The sequence below is a fragment of the Macaca thibetana genome, chromosome 11 (genome assembly GCF_024542745.1).
Source record: "Macaca thibetana thibetana isolate TM-01 chromosome 11, ASM2454274v1, whole genome shotgun sequence".
NCBI lineage: Eukaryota > Metazoa > Chordata > Mammalia > Primates > Cercopithecidae > Macaca > Macaca thibetana.
In genome coordinates, this window is record NC_065588.1 from 75432611 (window position 1) to 75455502 (window position 22892).

The following is a 22892-nucleotide window of genomic DNA, read 5'->3' on the forward strand; positions in this document are numbered from 1 at the left end:
GGAATATTATTCTTGTCTTTAAATATACTTCATAAATGAAAATCCAGTTTATAAAAAATGTCTGCAGCTTGTATTTAATATAAGTAGATTCTTTTCTTCGATGTCTGTTTCTCTCAAGAATATTAATGTTTATGGGTTCTGTTGTATTTATTTTGGATTTGCATTTATGAAATTATTTCATTGCAAAGACTGTTTCTGAACAATAGTTAAAGTTTGCTTTCCCAATATCGCAAGTTTGATTTTCTGTCACTCATTTGTCATCATTTAAAAATCTTATTGTTATTTTTTAAAGTTTCTTTATTGTCATTTAAAAAAAAACTGGACCTAAGTTTATTTGGATAAGTATAGTACTAAGTCTAATCAGTGACATTTAATTTTTTAATTTTTTTTTTACATTGACAGATAAAATCATACTGTTGTACAACATGGTAGCTATCATTAATAATATATCTATGATGTATACCAGAAAAATGTTAAGAGAATGAATATAAAGTGTTCTCACCACAAAAATAACTATGTGAGATTATGCATATTGCAATTAACAGGATTCAGTTATTCCACAAGGTATCAAAATATCATGTTGCAGACAGTAAACATCATGTTGTACAAAAGATCTCTCAAACTTATTTCTCCTCTCTAACTGAAATGTATTCTTAGACCAACGTCTCTCTCCAGTTGCCACCTCCCCTCAATCACCACAGCCACTGGTAACCACCATTCTACTCTCCACTTCTATGAGATCAACTTTTTTAGATTTCACATATGAGTGAGATCATGTTGTATTTGTGTTTCTGTGCCTGGATTATTTCACTTAACAATGTTCACCAGGCTCATTCATGTTGTCACGAATGCCAGGATTTCATTTTTTATAGCTGAATGGTATCTCTCAAGTGGATGTACCACAATCCATTCATCCACTGATAGACACTTGGGTTGATTCTATATCTTGGCTATTGTGAAAAATTCTGCAACAAACACGGGAGTGCAGATATCTGTTTGTTACATTGATTTCATTTCTTTGGATACATACTTGGTAGTAGGATTGCTGGATCATATGGTAGTTCTAGTTTTAATTTTTAAAGAAACCTCCATACTATTTTCCATAGTGGTTGTACTAATTTACATCCCCACCAACAGTATGCAGGGGTTCCCTTTTCTCCACATCCTTGCCAACACTTATATTTGATTTTTTGATACCAGCCATTCTAACAGGTTTGAGGTGATATTTCATTGTGACTTTAATTTGCGTTGCCTTAATAATTAATGGTATTGAGCGTTTTTTTCATATTTCTGTTGACCATTTAAATGTCTTCTTTTCAGAAATGTCTAGTCAGGTCGTTTGTCCTTCTTTTGATTGGGTTATTTGTTTTATTGCTGTTTGAGGTCCTTATATATTTTGGATATTAACCCCTTATCAGGTGTATAGTTTGCAAATATTTTTTCCCCTTCTGTAGATTGTCCCTTTATTTTGTTGATTGTTTCCTCTCCTGTGCAGAAGCTACTTAGTTTGATATAATCCCATTCATCTGTTTGCTTTTATTAACAGTACTTTTTGGGTCATATCCAAAAAGTTATTGCCAAGACCATATTATAAAGCTTTTATCCTGTGTTTTATTCTCGATTCATAATTTTGAATCTTATATTTAAATCTTTAATTCATTTTAGTTGATATTTGTATATGTTGTGAGATATAGTTTCATTCTTATGCATGTGGATATCCAGTTTTCCCAACACCATTTACTAAAGAGACTGCTCTTTCTCTATTGTGAGTTTTTTGCTCTTTTGTTGAAAGTGAGTTGGCAGTAAATGTGTAGATTTCTTTCTGAGTTCTCTATTCTGTTTCATTGTCTATGTGTCTGTTTTCATGCTTGTACCATGCTGTTCTGGTTACTATAGCTCTATAGTATAAAACTATAACCCTGTAGTATATTTTGAATTCAGGTAGTGTGATACCTCCAGAAATGTTATTTTTGCTCAAGATTACTTTGGCTATTTAGGGATTTGTGTGGTTCCATACAAATTTTAAGATTGTTTTTCCTATTTCTGTGAAGAATGTAATTGATATTTTGTAGTACCTTTGTCTGGCATTGCTATCAGGGCTTTGCTGGCTTTGTAAAATGAGTTTGGAAGTATTCCTTCTTCCATTTTTGGAAGAGTTGGAGAAGAAATGGTATTAGTTCTTCAAGTGTTTCATAGAGATTAGCAGTGAAGATATAAGGTCTTCACTTATGGGAGACTTTTTACTACTGATTCAATCTTTTTGCTCATTACTGATCTATTAAGATATTATATTTCTTCATAATTCAATCTTGGTAGGTTGTATGTATCAAGGAATGTATCCATGTTTTCTTGGTTATCCAATTTGTTGGTATATAATTGTTCATAAAAGTCCCATGAGCCTTTGTATTTCTATTGTATCAGTTGCAATATCTCCTTTTTTGTTTCTTATTTATTTGAGTCTTCTCTCTTTTTTCTCTTAGTTAGTCTTTCTAAAGATTTGTCAATTTTGTTTAACTTTTCAAAAACCCGGTTTTGTTTATCTCAGTTTTGTTGATCTTTTCTGTTGTTTCTGTAGTCTCTATTTCATTTCTTTCTGCTCTGATCTTTATTGTTTCCTTCTTTTACTAAATTTGAGCTTAGTTTGTCTTTGTTTTTCTAATTTCTTGAGGTTCAACATTAGGCTATTTATATAAGATTTTTCTTCTTTTTGTGAAATAGACATTTATTTCTGTAAAATTCCCTCTTAGAATTGCTTTTGCTGTATACCATAGGTTTTGCTATATTGTTTTTCTTTTCCATTTGTCTTAAGAAATATTTTTTGTCTCCAGAAATGTTTGTTTCCTTTTTAATTTATTCAATGACCCATTATTTATTCAAGAGTATGTTGTTTAATTTCCATTATTTGCGCATTTTTTCTAAAGTCCCTTCTGTTTTTGATTTCTAGTTTTATATCATTGTGGTCAGGAAAAAAAATAACTTAATATGGTTTTAATCTTCTTAAATTTATTAAGACTTGTTTTGTGGCCTTACATATGATCTGTTCTGGGGAATGTTTCATGTGCAGTTGAGAAGAATGTGTATTCTGTAGCTGTTGGACAGAATAATATGTATATGTCTGTTGGGTTGATTAGATGCAGATTGTAGTTTAGGTGATGTTTCCCTACTGATTTCCTGTCTGGATGATCTGTCCATTGCTGAAAATGGGGTGTTAAGTCACTGTTATTGTACTACAGTTGATCTCTCCCTTCAGGTCTATTAATATTTGCTTTATACATTTAGGTGCTCCAATGTTAGGTGCATATATGTTTGCAGTAATTATATTCTCTTGCTGAATTTTGACCATTTTATAATCATTATATATCATTATATAATCATTATATATATTTTATGACCATTTTATATCATTATATAATTACCTTTATTTCTTTTTACAACTTTTGCCTTTTATTGTATTTGATCTGATACACATATAGTTATTCATGCTCTGTTTTGGTTTTCATTTGCATTAGATATCTTTTTTCATTCCTTTATTCTGTATGTCCTTATAGGTGAAGTGTAGGCAGCATTTAGTTGAATCTTTTTAAAATCCATTCAGTCACTCTATGCCTTTTGATTGAAGAATTTAACCTACTTACATTTAAAGTAATTATCAATAGTTACTACTGCCATATTATTAATTGTTTTCTAGTTATTTTGTACATTGTTTATTCTTCTCTTTTCTCTCATACTGTCTTCCCTTGTGGGGAAGGCAGTGATTTTTCTCTAGTGGTATGTCTGATTTCTTGCTTTTCATTTTTTGTATATCAACTAGAGGTTTCTTCTATGTGGTTACCATGAGGTTTTCAAAACACATCTATAGTTATAACAGGTTATTTTAAGCTGATAACAAATTGACTTTGATCATGAAAAAACCTCTATAATTTTACTCCTCCACTGTCCACATTTTGAATTTTTGATGTCAAAATTTACATATTTTATATTGCATATTCCTTTAAAAATTATTGCAGCTATTACTATTTTTAATCGCTTTGTTTTTTGGCCTTCATACTACAGTTATAAGTAATTGACACACCAGGATCACAGTGTTATAGTATTCTGCATTTGGCTGTGTACTTACTTTTACCAGCAAGTTTTATACTTTTAAACATTTTTGTGTTAATCATTAGCAAATTTTTTTTCAACTTGAAGAACTCCCCTTAGTATTTTTATAAGACAGGCCTGGTGGTAATGAACTCCCACAGGTTTTGTTTGTCTAGGAAAGCCTATATCTCTCCTTTATTTCTGAAAGATAGCTTTGCTGGGTACACTATTCTCTGTTGGCGGTTTTTTTCTTCAGCATGTTTTATAGTATTCCACTCTCTCCTGGCCTATAAAATTTCTGTTGAAAAGTCGGCTGCTGGATGTATTGGAACTCCCTTATATATTATTTGCTTCTTTTCTCTTGCTGCTCTCAGGATCCTCTTTTTGGTCTTTGATCCTTGACAATTTGAGTATATGTCTTGGGGTAGTCTTATTTGGAATGAATTTAATTGGAGACCTTTGATTTTTCTGTATCTGTATATTTACATCTTTCTCCAGGTTTAAGAAATTTTCCGCTACCATTTATTTATTTGTTTGTTTGTTTATTTATTTTTCTTTTTCTTTTTCTTTTTCTTTTTTTTTTGTGACAGAGTTGTGCTTGTCACCTAGACTGAGGTACAGTGGCATGATCTTGGCTCACTGCAACCTCCACCTCCCAGGTTCAAGAGATTCTCCTGCCTCAGCCTCCTGGGTAGCTAGGATTACAGGTGTCTGCCACCATGCCCAGCTAATTTTTTGTATTTTTAGTAGAGATGGGGTTTCACCATGTTGGCCTGGCTGGTCTCGAACTCCTGACCTCGAGTGATCCACCTGCCTTGGCATCCTAAAGTGCTGGGATTTCAGACGTGAGCCACTGCACCTGGCCTACTTTAAATAAGCTCCCCACTCTTTGTCTCTGTCTTCTTTTTTCTCCTATGGCTTGATTGTTTGCTTTGTTGATGCTGTCTCATAAATCCCATGAGCTTTCTCCATTTCTTCTCATTCTTTTTTCTTCTCTATTTTTAAATAGCCTGTCTTCAAAATTAAAGATTATTTCTTCTGTTTGACCAGTTCTGCTGTAAATACCCTCTATTGCATTTTTTTCTTTCATTATATTTTTCTCAACTTCTCTTTTCATTTCATTCATTGTATTTTTTAGCTTCAAGAATACTTTTTTATTATTTAAACCTCTATTAAATATCTTATTCTGGTGTCATATTATTTTCTCATTTTTTTTCTTGAAGTTCACTGAGCTTCCTTAGTTATTTGGAATTATTTGTCAGGCATTTTATACCTCTCCATTGATTTATGGTCAGTGACTCACACCTTATTTTTTTCCTTTGGTGATATGTTTGCCTGACTCCTTGATCTTTATGATCATGTATCAATGTCTGTGCATTTGAAGAAATAGGCACTTACATCAGTCTTCACAGTCCTCATAGACAGGCTTTGTCTGGGAAAGTCCTGCAGCAGGGTGTAGTGCTAGAGTGCATCAGAAGCCCAGGGCAGTTGCAGCCAGCATGGCATTGCCAGAACCTGGGGCCCACTGTGGCAGGTGAAGCACTGGAGTGGGCAAGAAGCCTGGGGCAGATGCAAATGGAAGGACACTAACGTACTCTAGCAGCCTGATGCAGCTGAAGTCAGTGCAGTGCTGCCAGAAGCCTAGGGCCCACTATAGCAGGTATGGCACTGGGGCAGACCAAAGCCTGGGACAGCTGTGGCCAGCATGGCACTTCCAGAATCTCAGGGCAATTATGGCCGTAAGAGTGCTGCCAGAAGCCTGAGGTCCACAACAGCAAGCACAGTACTGGGACAGCTGAAGCCAAGGACCACTAATGCTGCCTGCTGCTGAGGGCGACCTGAAGCCCAAGAATACTGATACAAACCCAGTGGTGGTACATACCAGATATCGAGTTTGCCGTACAAGCCTGAAGCCTGGAGCTATGTGGTCCCTCCTGGCACCAAGGCAAGTTTAGAGGCTCAGTCACCAGTATAGGTCTTGAATTTAAGGCCATGTGGGTCTGCCTGGTACTGAGTTTTACTGCGCAGGTGCAATGCTAGGGTCCAAGGCAAAGTCCTGTGCTCGCTTCCCTCTCTTTCCCCCAAGTCGACAGTATCTCTGCACCTGTGCTGCCTAGGGCTAGGGAAAGGGTGATGCAGGTGTTGTAGAACTGTCCTTCCTATCTCTTCAATGTATTTTTTCTTATTATTATGCTACCACCAGCTACTGTGAGCTTTCATGTGGTTTCCTTAGCTCTTGTGAAGTTATTTTCATGCATGGATAGTTGTTCAAATTTATGATTTTGTGGGAGATGGTATCTGCAGAGTCCTACTGCTCCATCTTGCTCTGCCTCAGTTCCAGTTGCATTTAATTTGAATCTTAAACTACAACTTAGTCTTTTTTCTTCAAGTATGAACACTTACTATGTATAGTCACTTTCCCAAATGCTGAGAACAAATATTTAGCACTCACGGAGCTTGTATTCTAGTGGGGAAAAGAAGTTAGAAATTAATAAAGAAGAAAATATATAGTAATAAATGATGTAAGGAAAAATATAGGAGCATAAATGTAATCGGGAAGGGGAAAAGCGTAAAAGGTTGTTATTTTGGGGATGACCAGGGCTGGTTTCCTTCATAAGGAGACCTGAAGGAAGTGGAGGAGAGGATATCACAAAACCTGGCAAATAGGACAAAGGCCCTTAGGCAAGAATCTACCTGGAAGAGCAAGAAGCCCAGTGTGCCTTAAGTAGATTGAACGAGGTGGAGACTGGCAGAAGATGAATTTGAATGTAGCAGAAACCATGTCATGTGGGGTCTTGTCGATTGTTCTAAAGAACTTAGATTTTACACTGAGTGAAATAAAATGCCTTGTTGAGCAGAAGTGTCCCATGATCTGACTTTGGTGGGGTTTTCTGTTTTATTTTATTAATTATTATTATTATTTTTATTATTATTATTATTATTATTTGAGACAGCGTTTCACTCTTGTTGCCAGGCTGGAATGCAATGGCACTATCTCAGTTCACTGTAATCTCCGTCTCCTGGGTTCAAGCGATTCTTCTACCTCAGCCTCCCAAGTAGCTGGGATTACAGGCATGCACCACCACGCCAGGCTAACTTTTTGTATTTTTAGTAGAGATGTGGTTTCTCCATGTTGGTCAGGCTGGTCTCGAACTCCCAACCTCAGGTGTTCTGCCTGCCTTGGCCTCCCAAAGTGCTGGGATTACAGGCATGAACCACTGTGCCAGCCCTGACTTGAGTTTTTTTAAAAGATTATTCCTGCTACAGGGGGAAAAAAAAGCTGGGGTAGCAAGCTATAGAAAGGCAAGGGCAGAAGAGAAAGCAGGCTGTTGAAATAATCCGAATGAGAGATTTATGACATGTATAAGATAATTATTCTATAAGGACACTGAAAAACTAAATGAAGCATACAAGGAATCAGCTTCTTATTCCTCATTAATTAGCAACTTGTTAATTTGTCTGTCCACTTTTAAGAAATTCGAGTTGGTCTAAGACACACACTTAGCACAGTTGTCAGTAATTACCATTCTTAGCAGGAAGACTCGTGAGCCAGTAGAGATGAAGATGGTCCAATACATCAAACACTAGAATGGGAAACACAAAATCTCAGTTCTTGTCATTGCTCTACCGCTGAGTTAATGGACTGATATACAAACTCCAGGTACTTTTGATATAACTTTGAGGTCATAACTACCAGGCATAAACCAAATACATATATTATGGGTACAAACTTTCACTTAAGGAATATTTTCTCAAAATGTTTACATAGGAGAAATGTGTTTTAGAGGAGGGGAGAAAGCAATGAACAACATAAATGAAATTCATATCTTGGCTTTTAACACCATCTTTCTCTCTGGAAGAATAAACAATATGAGACACATGGCAAGGCTGATAACTATAGGATTGAAATGCTCCCCATATACGAGCCTAACTCATTTACCCAGTTCCTTCTGGTCTTTGCCCAATGTTGGCACCTCCCCAACCACACTATTTAAAATTGCAATCCATTCATCTTACCCCACCTTTGCCAGTATTTCCTGTCCCCCATCCTTGCTTTATTTCCCACCATATTACTTAGCAATACCTGAAATATATGTATTTTATTATTTGGTTTTAAACTGTTCTAGCTTCTTCCAAAATAATGTAAGCTCTATGAAGGCAATATGTTGGGTCTGTTTTATTCAAGGTTATATCCATGCTGATGCCCAGAACATATGAGGCACTAAATATATATTTGATGAATGGGTGAATTAATGACTACCAATTTAACTTGTATCCTGAGCCACTCCTCTTAGACTTTGAGGCCTTACTATGCTGACACATTTAAGCATCTTACTAAATCATACATTTTAAATTTCCAACACTTATGAAAGCATCATTTTAATGCTTGACTATGTCATAAACATAGAAAATGCAATTGTTTCTATCTTTGGTCACAACTCCTCTATCTTTTAGCCTTTCTCACTCAGAGCCAGCTATTACTTTATTTTTTCCTCCCTATTCATTAGTAGGAAAGCAATCCGCTGGAAAAAAATTATCTATGAAACTCTCCTTTCGTTTGTTTCTCTTGAGTAATCTCATCTCTTTCCTTCCCAAACCATTGTCTTCGTCCTCTGTCCCTTTATTGGGCACTGGAAATCAGACCAGATAAACAATCTGCTTGTCCATGGAGATTTGCCTTTGACCAGCAACTTAAAATAATAGAATATCAAAGAATCTGAGTACCACCCTTAAAAATATTACATTGCTAGCACTCTCCTTGATTTATTAGGAAGAAAAAAGTAAGATAACTAAAATCTTAAAGTGATATGGTAAATCAATGTTAGAAAACACTGCATCATAAATAAAAGCCATGCCATTTATTAAAAGTGTGTAATAGTATGTATTTTACACTTTCATTTTAATCCATCATAATTTTTCCTGCCTGTGTAATTGACATTTCTAATAGGATTTATATGCAGGAAGCAATAATAAGCAAAAATAAAGCACATCCTTAAAATCAAATTCCTTCAGGAGCATATGTTATATAAAGGTTATCACTTTTGGCTTGGCATAATATACTGTGACGCTAATGACGGGTAGCAAATTCGAATATTAATCGATTTCAGTTTCTGAACTAAATCTTGGCTACCTGGCAGATGTGTTTTTTGCAAAATTGATAGCAAACAGCTTTACTCTGTCACTTGAAATTCCCACTTGTAAGAAGAGAGGTGTCACAATGGCAAGGAGTGTGCATGTCATTAGTTGGGTAATCTGCACAGTCCAGCATGAAACATATTCAAACCAAATTGCCTGATGATATCATGCATAATACCACAGGGCTTAAATTTTTTTTTAAAAAAAAGGAGAAGGCAATGGTAAATGCTTAGCATTTTTATCTTTCAATTCATTCTTCACACTGTTATCTAAATGAAGCAGACAAGGTTTTTCAGAATGTTTTTTTATTTTGCAACTTTGATTTTAATATGACTAGGGCCATGGTTGGTTTGTAAAGCATGAACTCATGTCATCTGAATAGCTGTGATTAAGGCTTTGATATTCATGAGCTTCTTGAAGTAGAGTGTACCTTTCTTTAAGCACAGTAGAAAGTCAAATAGCCAGAACCTGACTCTTAGTCCAGAATAAGAGCAAGTGGATTAGGAATAGTTGTATAATTTATGCAGAAGTGTTATGGGATAGACAGTTTAATTCAGAAATTAAAAATACAAGCTCTAGACATAGACTACAAGAGTTCAAACCCCAGCTCCTCTGCATAATGGCTCTGTGACCTTGGGCATCTTAATTAATTTTCTGACTATCAGTTTCCTCCTATATAAAATGGGGATGAAAATAATACTCCCATCATAGGGTTGTTTGGTAAAGGTGTCAATGCATGTGAAGTGGTTAGCAGAGTGTCTGGCACTGAATAAGCGCTCTATAAATGGTAGCTATTATTAAACTCAAGCTGTCACTTTAACAAGTCTATTTCTATTTTAGAAAAACCCACTATTCAGGTCAGTCACCCAAATTGAGAAAATTCCGGAAACTTTGCAGCCAAATACATGTGCATTGCATTCTTTAATCCCACTCCAATGATCTCTGTATTAGAGAAGGTAAATTCTCTCTTGGTGTTTATTATTTCATCCTCTCTCTCTCTTTTTTTTTTTTTTTTTTTTTTTTTGGTCCTATCTCCTTCATTCTTTCTCCCTCCTTCATTTCCTGTAGCCTACCACAGGTACTCAAGATTCACATATATGAAAATGCCTAGCAAAATCCCATACATCGTAGGTTCTTAAGGAATACCAGTTTTCTTCCTTTATGCTCTAAAAATTTCTCCCACTACTTTACCTCTCCCATCAAGCTATCATTCTCTCTCCTTCCTTCACATTTCCACCATACTTATTTAAAAACATAATCTGGACCCTGACATTTGTTTTATCAACTCCCATTACCAACTCAGTTCCTTTCACTCTAATTTCCATCCTTTGCATACTATTAAAATTGTTTTCACTAAAGTCCCCAGATACTTCCCGATGTACAATTATGAGGGTTATTATCAATATTCAGCAGATATTTCTGCATTATTATCACTTTTGGCCTTCATCTACTGAAAACTCTTGACTTCCAGGACCACTCTCCTTTCTTCCTCTTCTTTCCTTCTCTCTTTATTCTCTTCACTGACTGGTCCTCCTTTTGTTATGATCTTTTCTTCCAATAGATATTAGAGGTCCTTGTTTTCTGGGGTTTCTCTTTTAATCCTATTCCATTTTTATTCTACATGCTCTCCTTGGGCAGTTTCATTCACCTGGCCATTCAAATAAAAAAACACCCTATTATTCTTGACTCCTTGAGCTATTTCACCACATATTCTGTACCTGCATTCAAGTTATGTGAATTACCTTGAATGCCTCGCAAAACCAGCCAGCACTTCACTACACCAGTGTCTCCCCTCATGATTTTTTGGCTTTCTGAACTCCCCTTCCCCAGTAACCCTGATACACTGTTGGGTTTTTGTTTTGTTTTGTTTTGTTTTGCCATTCAAGAGCCAGTTCAAGTGTCACCACTTGGATGAGAAGTTCCCTCATTTCCCAAGGCAGAAATATATGAGTCTTCTCCAACCTTTCAGAGCTCTTCATTCAAATCTCTCACTGTCTGGTTACCAGGGGTTTTCTGCCTTTCTCACTGATATGTAAATTAGCCAAAGGCAGGACCATTTTCTTACACATCTTTGTATCCCCCACATCTTGAAAGTGTCTGACACCAAAGGCATTAATAAAATCCAGATCTTCTCTTCTCGGCACTGTGTTGGATGAGGACCAGCAAAGCTCTCCTTCCAATATATGGGGCAGCCAAAACGGAGAGGAGGAGCTGTTTCCTTTGAGACTGGGTTAATTACTGCTACAAACAACTATTTAGATATCAAATTACAAAAATTAACATTATATCAAACAGTGTGGTCCTTATGCCGTGCTCGGAGAAACTGTGATCTAGAAAGCAGTAGTTCTCAAACCTTTTTAGCCAAGGATTGCTTTGTTCAAATGCCGTATTACATAGATATTAAATGTATAAGGTCTTATTTTATTTCATCATCTTCTTTAGTTTATAACTAGCTTAATTTTGGCTCAAAATATAGAAAGTGTGTGTGTGTGTGTGTATATACTACTGTGTATGTGTGTTTTAAGAGTTACCATTAAAAACAATCCTATGGCAGAAAGTTCACCTAGAGCAGTAGTTTTTGTTTTTTGTTTTGTTTTGTCTTGTTTTTTTGAGACAGAGTTTTGCTCTGTCACCCAGGCTGGAGTGCAGTGGCACAATCCCGGCTCACTGCAACCTCCGCCTCCCGGATTCAAGCGATTCTCCGCCTTAGCCTCCCAAGTAGCTGGGATTTCAGGCGCTCACCACCATGCCCGGCTAATTTTTTGTATTTTTAGTAGAGACGGGGTTTCATCATGTTGGCCAGACTGGTCTCAAACTCCTGACCTCGGGTGATCCACCCGCCTCAGCCTCCCAAAGTGCTGGAACTACAGGCGTGAGCCACCATGCCCAGCAGAGCAGTAGTTCTTAATAGAGATGGCACAGCTCCTACAACATACTGTAAGTATTTTGGGGTCATTTTCAGTATATTAAAAAATGGGCATGCAGGAAACTCCTGGCATTTAGAGGGCATGGTCATAGGACCCTACACATCCTGCAAAGTGTGGGACAGTTTCACAAAATGAAGAATTGTTCTGAATCCCACACAAATCTCAAAAGCCCCATAGGACATACATACAGATGGAAACCCTTTCTGTAATTATCTGAACCCAAAACTATTTTCCATATAAACACAAAGTGTTTTTGCATGGCTCTCATATATGAATACATGGAATAGTCTAGTTTGTATTCTAATGTCCACCTAGCCTTTAATCTCTGATTTTCTTCTGATTTTTAAAAATTCTTCTGATTGTCTTCTTTAAATCTAAACATCCTTTTTAGTATTACATAGTTTCAAGCATTTGCTTATTCATTGTGTCTTAGTGTATAAGCTGCATCTGAAGATTTTTTTACTGAAATAGAATTGTTTAAATAAATTATTCTTCATTTACATCAGGTATAACTCCCAATGCAATCCCAGTTGATGAGTGCTGACGAGTTGATGGATGCAGCACACCAACATGGCACAAGTATACATATGTAACAAACCTGCATGTTATGCACATGTACCCTAGAACTTAAAGTATAATAAAAAAAAATCTTAAAAAATAAATAAATAAATAAATAAATTAGTCTTCTTTCTCTATTATATTATAGTTGACACATTTTACTAATTTTAAAATTATATATGTAGGTATGTGATATTCTTATTTGCACTTAGAGACAGAAAAAAGGTATATTATCAAACATTTGTTACGAACTGGAGTAATACTGATTTTAAAAAACAACGGGCAACACGACTCTATCAACATTCTCTATTCAAGGTGGAAAACTAACAAAAGTACATTCTACTGATGCCACATTTCAGGAAGGTTGTTTATATGTCCCCTTGGATTTTGTTTTATAAACTGGTGTTGAGGGATTTTTATAAACTTCCAAAGCATAGGTAACACAGAATAACAGTAAGCACACAAAGCCACCAAGTAAATTAAAATCACAACTAAGTTTCTAAACTTTATTCAGCTACATTCCATTAGCATTTCAAAGATATTAAGCAAACACGCCTGAGGAAAATTAGGGGCTTGAATAAGATTTTGGGCCTATATCCAGAATAATTCAGGAATTACCTTGCTGAAATACCATACAAATGTACTTTAAAATAGCTTTAACATCTATTTTGTTTTTACCACGTAGCAGATACATTGCAAACCACAGACTACATTTTCACTAAGCAAAGCCTGACTACAAAAACAAACCTACAAAGACAACATAATGAGAGAAGCTGGGAGACTGCTGTTTTCTCCTCACTCATGACTATGTAGATCTTTTATTGCATTGCTGATCTGTCAGGTTTGTGCCGGTTTCTATTAAACTGAGGAAAGAATTTAGAAGCAGAAACCAGAGGGAATTTATGAGATGTATCATTATATTTTTAGTGCTTGGCTTTATTTTTGTTTGTTTTGATTTTCATTTATAAGAATACTGTAATAAAGGGATTTGTACTTGATGTCTTCTGAGTCCACGTGTCTCCCCAGCCTATCTTTTAAGTGAACTTAGGTAACTTTGAAATAAAGATTAAGAAAATATTGGCCCATTGAAAGATTTCCTCACTAAACAACACTTTCATTGACACTGCTGCCCTGGAGAAATTTCAAAACCACTTGAACTGTCTCCTTTTTTCTCTTCTTTTTCAAGCTGTTTTCACACATACAAGTTTTTTCTTAAAAAAAAAAAAAAAAAAAAAGGATAGTAGTAGGCAACAAATAATAGAAACATATTTGAACTGATAAATATGCCGTTTTCTGAAAGTAGTTTATATCTGTCCATAGAAACTCAGAAAAGAGCCAGGATTGAGGGACAATAAGCTATAATTGATTGAGTCGTATTGTTCAATGCCTTGAAGGTAAAACATTATTTTAATGTTAAAATGTAAAACATTAATTATTTAACGTAAAATGTAAAAAAATTATTTTTGTTAGGATTTGGACCAGATGATTTTAAATCAATTAACTATTGCGGTGGATTTAAAACACTGCTGTTATAATCAAGCAAATATTACTACCTAAATTATTTGGTACACTTAGGTAGCCCCAAAGTGGTAGCAATTTATCCATAATGCTGTCTTAATCACTCAGAGATTCTTAGACAATATTAGCAACTAACCCAGGTTCAGGGGAACATTGTTTGCTATGGTGAGAATCTATGAAATGAGGTCATTTGTAGTATGAGCTACAAAGTTGGTCTTCCCAAGTTCAAAATTCTGACTCTGCCATTACTAGTGTATGACCTTGGACAAATCATATAATTTCTCTGTAAAATAAAGACAGTAATAGTACTTTACCTCTTGGAAGGTGTGAGTAGTAAAGTATTCATGCATATAAAGTGCTTAAAACAATGTCTGGAATATAATGGCCACATTCAAATTCCGTAAGCTTCCACTGCATATTTATAGAGTGCCTACTATGTGCAAGGCTGTATATGCCATAGTAAGGAGTTAAATCAAAGCACATAATTTTTCTAGACCTCAACAGCATTACAACTCAGAACGTTTCTGCAAGAAGGACTTCTAAATTAAAACGTCTTAGCAGGACAACAATGGGTCTTTATGACATGGCTCTCGCGTACGTTCCAGCCTCCTCTGCAACTGTTCACCCTCACACAGTTTGCTCCAACACGACGGAACCTCTTAACAGTTACTGAATGTATTATCCATAGTTTTTCTTTCTTCCCGATCTTTATACAAACTGTCTCCTCTGCCTGAAATTCCTTGCTTGTCATGGCTTGTCTACCTAGACTCCTTCTAGTTAGCCTTCAGAACTCTACTTTTGTTTAAAGCTTTTCCTGTTTTCTGGTACCAACTTCCTAATCCACTATTCCTCAGCAGTTCTCCCTCCATAACAAGTTTGTACTTTGCATATGCTTATAATTTTTACTTTTATTATTTTGTATTTAGTTGAGGCCAGGGACACACTGTCTTTTCATCTTTGTGTCTCCAGTTCCAGCACAAAATCTGGCTCACAGGCAGGCAGAATTATTACTCTCCTTTAGCTCAAAGGCCCTCATATCAAGTTATCAAGAAAGACGTCCAAAGAGCTCTTATGGGAAAAGGGTGAGAGAGGACATAATAATCAAAGGCGACATTCACTGTGAAGCTAAATCAAAGGTGGGCAACCTTCCAGAGCCATTCTGCCTTGCCCTCGACCGCACTCTACTTTACAATCCATCTTTGTTTTTTCTCTCTCCTTTTACTTTTCTCCCTTTCCTCGACCTTTCTCTAACATTATAATCTTTTGTTCCCTTTCGTTCCTCCTTGCCCATGCTGATTTCAAATGTTCATTGTTTAATTTTTTCTCTATCCGTCTCGTGGCAGCCCCATCTAATTCAGAGTCAAGATGCAAGCAGCCACGAAACTGGTCCTCCAGCTAAACAATGTCCTCAACCCCAAGCATGTTGTTTCCAAGTGGAGATCAGGTACTCAGTGATAGCTTCAACTTTTTTTTTTTTTTTTTTTTTTTTTTTTAATTTATTTATTATTATTATACTTTAAGTTGTAGGGTACATGTGCATAACATGCAGGTTTGTTACATATGTATACTTGTGCCATGTTGCTGTGCTGCACCCATCAACTCGTCATTTACATCAGGTATAACTCCCAATGCAATCCCTCCCCCCTCCCCCCTCCCCATGATAGCCCCCCGGTGTGTGATGTTCCCCTTCCTGAGTCCGAGTGATCTCATTGTTCAGTTCCCACCTATGAGTGAGAACATGCGGTGTTTGGTTTTCTGTTCTTGTGATAGTTTGCTAAGAATGATGGATTCCAGCTGCATCCAAGTCCCTACAAAGGACTCAAACTCATCCTTTTTTATGGCTGCATAGTATTCCATGGTGTATATGTGCCACATTTTCTTAATCCAATCTGTCACTGATGGACATTTGGGTTGATTCCAAGTCTTTGCTATTGTGAATAGTGCTGCAATAAACATACGTGTGCATGTGTCTTTATAGCAGCATAATTTATAATCCTTTGGGTATATACCCAGTAATGGGATGGCTGGGTCATATGGTACATCTAGTTCTAGATCCTTGAGGAATCGCCATACTGTTTTCCATAATGGTTGAACTAGCTTACAATCCCACCAACAGTGTAAAAGTGTTCCTATTTCTCCACATCCTCTCCAGCACCTGTTGTTTCCTGACTTTTTAATGATTGCCATTCTAACTGGTGTGAGATGATATCTCATTGTGGTTTTGATTTGCATTTCTCTGATGGCCAGTGATGATGAGCATTTTAAGATGGATTAGAGACTTAAATGTTAGACCTAATACCATAAAAATCCTAGAGGAAAACCTAGGTAGTACCATTCAGGACATAGGCATGGGCAAAGATTTCATGTCTAAAACACCAAAAGCAACGGCAGCAAAAGCCAAAATTGACAAATGGGATCTCATTAAACTAAGGAGCTTCTGCACAGCAAAAGACACTACCATCAGAGTGAACAGGCAACCTACAGAATGGGAGAAAATTTTTGCAATCTACTCATCTGACAAAGGGCTAATATCCAGAACCTACAAAGAACTCAAACAAATTTACAAGAAAAAAACAAACAACCCCATCAAAAAGTGGGCAAAGGACATGAACAGACATTTCTCAAAAGAAGACATTCATACAGCCAACAGACACATGAAAAAACTTTTTGTTTTAAAAATAATGAATTGTATTGACATATCCAGAAAATAAGATTGGTTCATTTCATACGATGATTATTATCTAACATAGCCCAGTTTCCTGTGTTTTCACTGAGACAGTTCAAAAGAAAGCTGGATACACTGTTACAGTGGCGTTTCCCCCAGTGGGTACATGTATGAGGTTTGCTTTGCTGAGTAGCTGTTTATAGGAAACGTGTAGATTTCTGTGTTTCGCCCTATCAGGCACACAAAGCACAGCAGTTCCTCTTTTCAGCTACGTTGTCAATATCACCACAACCATCGATACCATTTGAAGTGGTGCTTCCACATGGCCTTGACAGCCATCTTCTGCTCACACTGATTGGAACTGTTCTGTCACCTCACCTTTCTACAGCTGCTGTCACTCATCCACCTTTCTTTTCCAGATCTGCTAATGTGGCTCTAATGCGATTTACCTGGCTGCCTTCCAGGCCCCCATCAGTAGTGGATCTGTTTTGCTATTTTGCATTAAGTAGCCTTAAGCACCAGTGCTATTGACGTGAAAGGCAAGGCACTTCCACTAGAGCTTGAATGTAATAATCTTTCTAACAGCTGAGCCCTGCAGAATTTTACTGGTGCTGCAATTACAGGAAAACATATAGGCAGTTTCCCAAGGTCAGCTGTGCTACTGTTATCTTCCATTGGAGATTGATGCCGCCTTGCCTCTAATCTGGATTACTTGATTTGGCCATTCCCTTAGGCAGGGATAGTTGGACCTATATGTACAAGGCACCCCATACAATGTATCTTACTGTTATTGAAAATCTCTTCTCCCTTGGCTTCTGATACTCAATTCTCTTTCCTTCTAACATTCTTTCTTTCTTTCCTTCTAACATCTTTCTTTCCTTCTAATATCTTTCTTTCCTTCTAACATCTTTCTTTCCTTCTAACATTCTTTTTCTCGCTGCCTCCTCCAATTGCCTAGAGGTGGGTACTCTCCAAGCCTCTGCCTCTGACATTCTTCTACCTCTATGATTTATTTATAATTTCAGGATTTCCAATACTATCTTTATGTAAATCACACTCAAAACTCAATCCTCAAACTTGATATCTCTGTTGAACGCTCCTCTTTTGTTAAATTAACTTTATCGAAGAATGGTTTACATATAATAAGATGCACCCATTGAAAATGTATAGTTCCGTGCTTTTAGTCATGTAAAAGCAATGTAATTATCACCCCCCAAAATTGCTTCTAGTTCCTTTCTAGCAATTGCCGCCCTACTATCTTTAGTTATGGGCAGTAATTAATCTGCTTTTCTGTTACTACAAATTAGTAATAACTGTTCCAGCATTTAATTAAAATGGAACCATGCATGCATTCTGTATCTGATTTCTTTCACTTAGCACAATGCTTTTGCGATTTATCTTGCATGTTTCGGTAGTCCATTTCTTTTTATTGCTGAGTAACATTTCATTGAATGGATATCCATGAGTTGCTTATCCATGTATTTGTTGATAGACATTTAGGTTATTTCTAGTTTGGGGCTTTTTTTTTTTTTTTTTTTTTAGATGGAGTCTCGCTCTGTCACCAGACTGGAGTGCAGTGGCGCAATCTCGGCTCACTGTAACCTCCACCTTCCCGGTTCAAATGATTCTCCTGCCTCAGCCTCCTGAGTAGCTGGGACTACAGGCACATGTCACCATGCCCAGCTAATTTTTGTGTTTTTAGTAGAGACGGGGTTTCACCCTGTTGGCCAGGATGGTCTCTTTCTTTTGACCTCATGATCCACCTGCCTCGGCCTCCCAAAGTGCTGGGATTACAGGCGTGAGCCACTGCGTCCAGCCTAGTTTGGGGCTTTTAAGGAAAAAGTTGCAATAAATATTTTAGGGCAACTCTTTAAGAGGACATATATTTATTTATGTTTTCGTTTCTCTTAGGAAGTACCTAGGTATAGAATTACTATGTCTGGTAGTACAGAAGTATATTTGTCTTACTTTATTAAAAAGAACTGCCAATCTGTTTTTTAAAGTGGTTTTATTAATTATATCTCCACAGGTGATGTATGAGAGTTCTAGTTGCTCTACATCCTTGCTAACACTTGGATTTGTCTAGTCTTTTTCATTTTAGTTACTCTAGTAGGTGTATAGAATATATCATTGTGGTTTTAATGTGCAATTCCCTGGTAACTCACAATGGGTTGTAAACCTAAATGTAAAAGTTAAAACTGTAAAACTTCTAGAGGAAAATGTACACAATAATTTCATGACCTTCATATAGACAAAGATTTTCTTAAGAGGTCACCAGAATCGTTAAATATAAAAGAAAAACTTGATAAGTTAGAATTTTTCAAGGAGTCAAGACTTCCGCTTTGTAAATATACCGTTAAGAAAATACAAAAAACGGCTAGTCACAAAATGGGAGAGAATATTCCTTTTATATATATATAAATACATATAATGAATATATAAATATATATAATGAATATATAAAAATATATAATGAATATAAATATATAATGAATATATATAAATATATATAATGACATAGAAGTCATTTCCATAATATATATGTTTTAAGACTTCTTACAATTCAATACAAATATGAGCAAAAGATTTTTAATAGACACTAAATGAAAGAAGATATGAATGGCTAAGTTCATGTAAACATGTTCAGCATTCTTAGTAAGAAAATATGAAATAACAATGAAATTGATTTTTTTTTCTTTTTTTGAGACAGAGTCTCGCTCTGTTGCCCAGTCTGGAGTGCAGTGGCACGATCTCGGCTCACTGAAAGCTCTGCCTCCTGGGTTCAGGCCATTCTCCTGCCTCAGCCTCCCAAGTAGCTGGGACTGCAGGCGCCCGCCACCATGACCGGCTATTTTTTGTATTTTTAGTAGAGATGGAGTTTCACCGTGTTAGCCTGGATGGTCTCGATCTCCTGACCTCGTGATCCACCTGCCTTGGCCTCCCAAAGTGCTGGGATTACAGGCATGAGCCACCATGCCTGGCCAATGAAATGGATTTTTAAAGCTCTCTTTTAGATTTGTTCATCTATATACCCATTAGCAATTGAAATTCAGTATATCCAGAGCTAAATTCACCTTATTTTCTTTTTCCCCCAACAAAACAAACACATGCATGTTTCTTGACTCTGAAGCTCAATACCAGAGCTTATGTTTAATTATACCCACTTTTGGACCCCCATTGTCCAACTAGTTAGCAAGTCATATTTCCTAATTTTCTGTCCTCTCTCTACTCTGTCTCCACTGTCATTGTTCTGGTTTGAGCCCTCATCTATATCGTAAGAGTCTCTTAGGAGGTGTTCCCACAATGATTTTCCATTTACGGCCAGCCTATTGTACATAAATCTTTCAGATGATTTTTCTTAGAGCCCAGCTCTGAACATGCAAGTCCCTTGTTCAGAAATGTTTAGTACTTCCCCCTTAGCTGGCTTTTCAACTTCTTTATTTGACATTCAAACCTCTCTATAGTTTAACCCCAACCTACCTTTCCAACCTCTCTTTTACGTACTCAATACTTCGTGAACTGAACTAATTACTGTTCTACAGATGCATGCTTCCATTTCCTGTCGTTTTACCTTAGTCCATGATGTTCTCACATCTGAAACGGCATTACACCCATCTCTGCATATTCAAAGCTCCCTGTCCTACAAGACTAAGACTCAATTCAAATGCTAGCTCTTCTATAAAGCTTCTGCCAAATACCAGCATTACTAATTTAATATACTTTTCATCTTCCACTGAGTGGTATTATTATAAGCTCATATCTTCCTTACTAGATTTTTAAGATAACTGTAGAGGTTGACCCATTCCTACATAATGCAACTACATGCTATCTGCCCTACAAGGATAAAACAGTGAACAAATGTTTGTGTCATGGATAAACAGCTTGATGGTGGGATATAAAACAGAATAAGTCATCATTCTTACAATCTGATAAGAGAAATAGGATATGCATGGAAACAATAACAACATGAAAATGTGATGCATAATGAAACTTGTGAGAGACGTGTAGAGGAGTCATCATAGAGTAATTTGGAATTAGGTTAGGGAGGTCCATCAATATCAAGATGAGTTTAGACTTTATTTAATAGTTAAAGAGGCGCCAGGAACCATTCAAGATATTCAAACCCAGAAGTAACATAATTACAGTTTTGTTTTGGGAGTATCAGTCTGGCAGCAGTGTGTGGGTAGAATGGATTGTGACAGGGGAACCTGGAGGGAGAGACAGGCAGGACAGAGGGAATTGAAGGAACAGTAGCGTGAGATAATGAAAGACTAAACTGCTAGCAAAAGTGCAGATGTGACAGACTCTGTGGACATGCTGTTGACAGGCGCTGCGTCTGCGTCTGAAGGTGTGTAGAAAAGAGAAAATGAAATATAATTTCAGAGAAGCTGGGTAACCATTCCAGGGTTATGCCCTGTAGGGATTGGAGAATACAAGAAAGAGTTCGGTTTTAGAAATTGAGATTTCTTTGACCACATACAAGTTTAGGTTGCATTAAATAAGAGCAGATATATGTTATTAGTAAGACTACATAGAAGGGGGAAAAAAAGAGAGAGAAATCCAGTGATAAATTCCGAAAATACAAAACTCATGGAAGAGTAGAGAAGGTGATGAAGAGATAAATGAGCTGTCAAAGAGTATTGGGTAAAGTAGAACAGCAGTATGCCATGGAAGCTAAATAGTGAGTTCCAGAGAAACAATAGTCATTTCCATGTGAAAGAATGTTTTTGAAAGTACTGCTTAAAGTTTGGAAGAAACAAAAAATAGGGAGTCTCTGAGCCCACTCCAGCTCCAGAGGCTGCCCATTAAAAAATTTAAATTAAAAAAAAAGAAACAAAAATGATTAAAGCAGGCAATCTACCCTTACAGTGTTTTCAGTCTAATGAGGCAGAAGGAGCAGACTTCATCCTTATCATCAACATTCCCATCAGTTTCCAAGTGCTTATTACAGGCCGTCATCTGTATATTGAATTATAATTTTGCTAACCCCATACACTTATGATCCCAATTTTATAGGGGAGTAGAAAGTCTCAAAGATGTTATGCAGAATACATTTTAGTACAGGGTTTATTGAAGTAAATATTAAAGAGAGATACAAATGAGCTAAGCTCAAAGGAAATAGAACTGGCATGGGAATGACAGAAAAGGAGTTAATAAAAAGATAACCTCTAGACTGTGCCATGAACCAAAGAAGGATTTGCATAATCAGAGAGTTGGTAAAAAGTCATTCCACACTGAACGAGGTGAGTATCATCAGAGTTTTGTGGTTAACAGTGAGGTTGGTGTAATTGCTTGGTGTGCAATATATTGTATATCCTACAACTTACTGTAGGACACATTTAGTGGTATGACTGGAAGAGAAAGCATGTGACCCGATTTTCTAAGAACTTTTAATGCCATCCCAAGCAGGTTTTATGCTGAAAACTCTAATCTTTTGTGGACTTTAAGAAACAAAGTGTGACCCAACTTAATTTTTTTTTTCTTTTTGGATCATTAAAGAAATAACTAGACATATAAGCACCCAGGCATGGCAAATGCTTCAGATAGATCACAGAAGATTATGACTGAAAAAAAGGCCAGTAGATTTAGAGCTCTTTGTTGACCTTGGAAAGCCTCGTTTCATTAGAGAGCAGCCAACTTGCAGGGTGCAGGATGGGGAGTTAAGAAGTGAGGAAACAGAGTGAGAATGCGAAAGCAGTGAGCATGAACTGTTCTCTCCCATAAGAGGACAAGTAGAATTACAGCTCATGTACTTAACAAGATGCAGGGCAATTGGCTATGTGTTGCGGTAGTGAAAAGGAGATGAAAATAAATAGGTTTTCATTACCAAAGACAGAGCTAACTCTCCTGCCTACTTCCAAATGCTACCACATATCCATACCCTTGATGTCATTACTAATCCCTCATATTTTTGCAACAGAAGATGCTTGTGAACCTGGGACAGAAATGTTGATGGCAATCCAACTGATAATCGTGAATGTGAGAAATCCTTTTGAATATATTCATAT

At 36.6% G+C, this 22892-nt stretch overlaps 1 protein-coding gene and 1 long non-coding RNA gene across 6 annotated transcripts in view; one reads left to right on the forward strand and one right to left on the reverse strand.

Moving 5' to 3' along the window:
* Window positions 1-22892, reverse strand: part of LOC126931274 (uncharacterized) — a 634186-nt gene that overhangs the window by 427398 nt on the left and 183896 nt on the right. The window lies entirely within an intron of this gene.
* Window positions 1-22892, forward strand: part of SYT1 (synaptotagmin 1) — a 596758-nt gene that overhangs the window by 354999 nt on the left and 218867 nt on the right. The gene's annotated exons all lie outside the window — the stretch shown is intronic.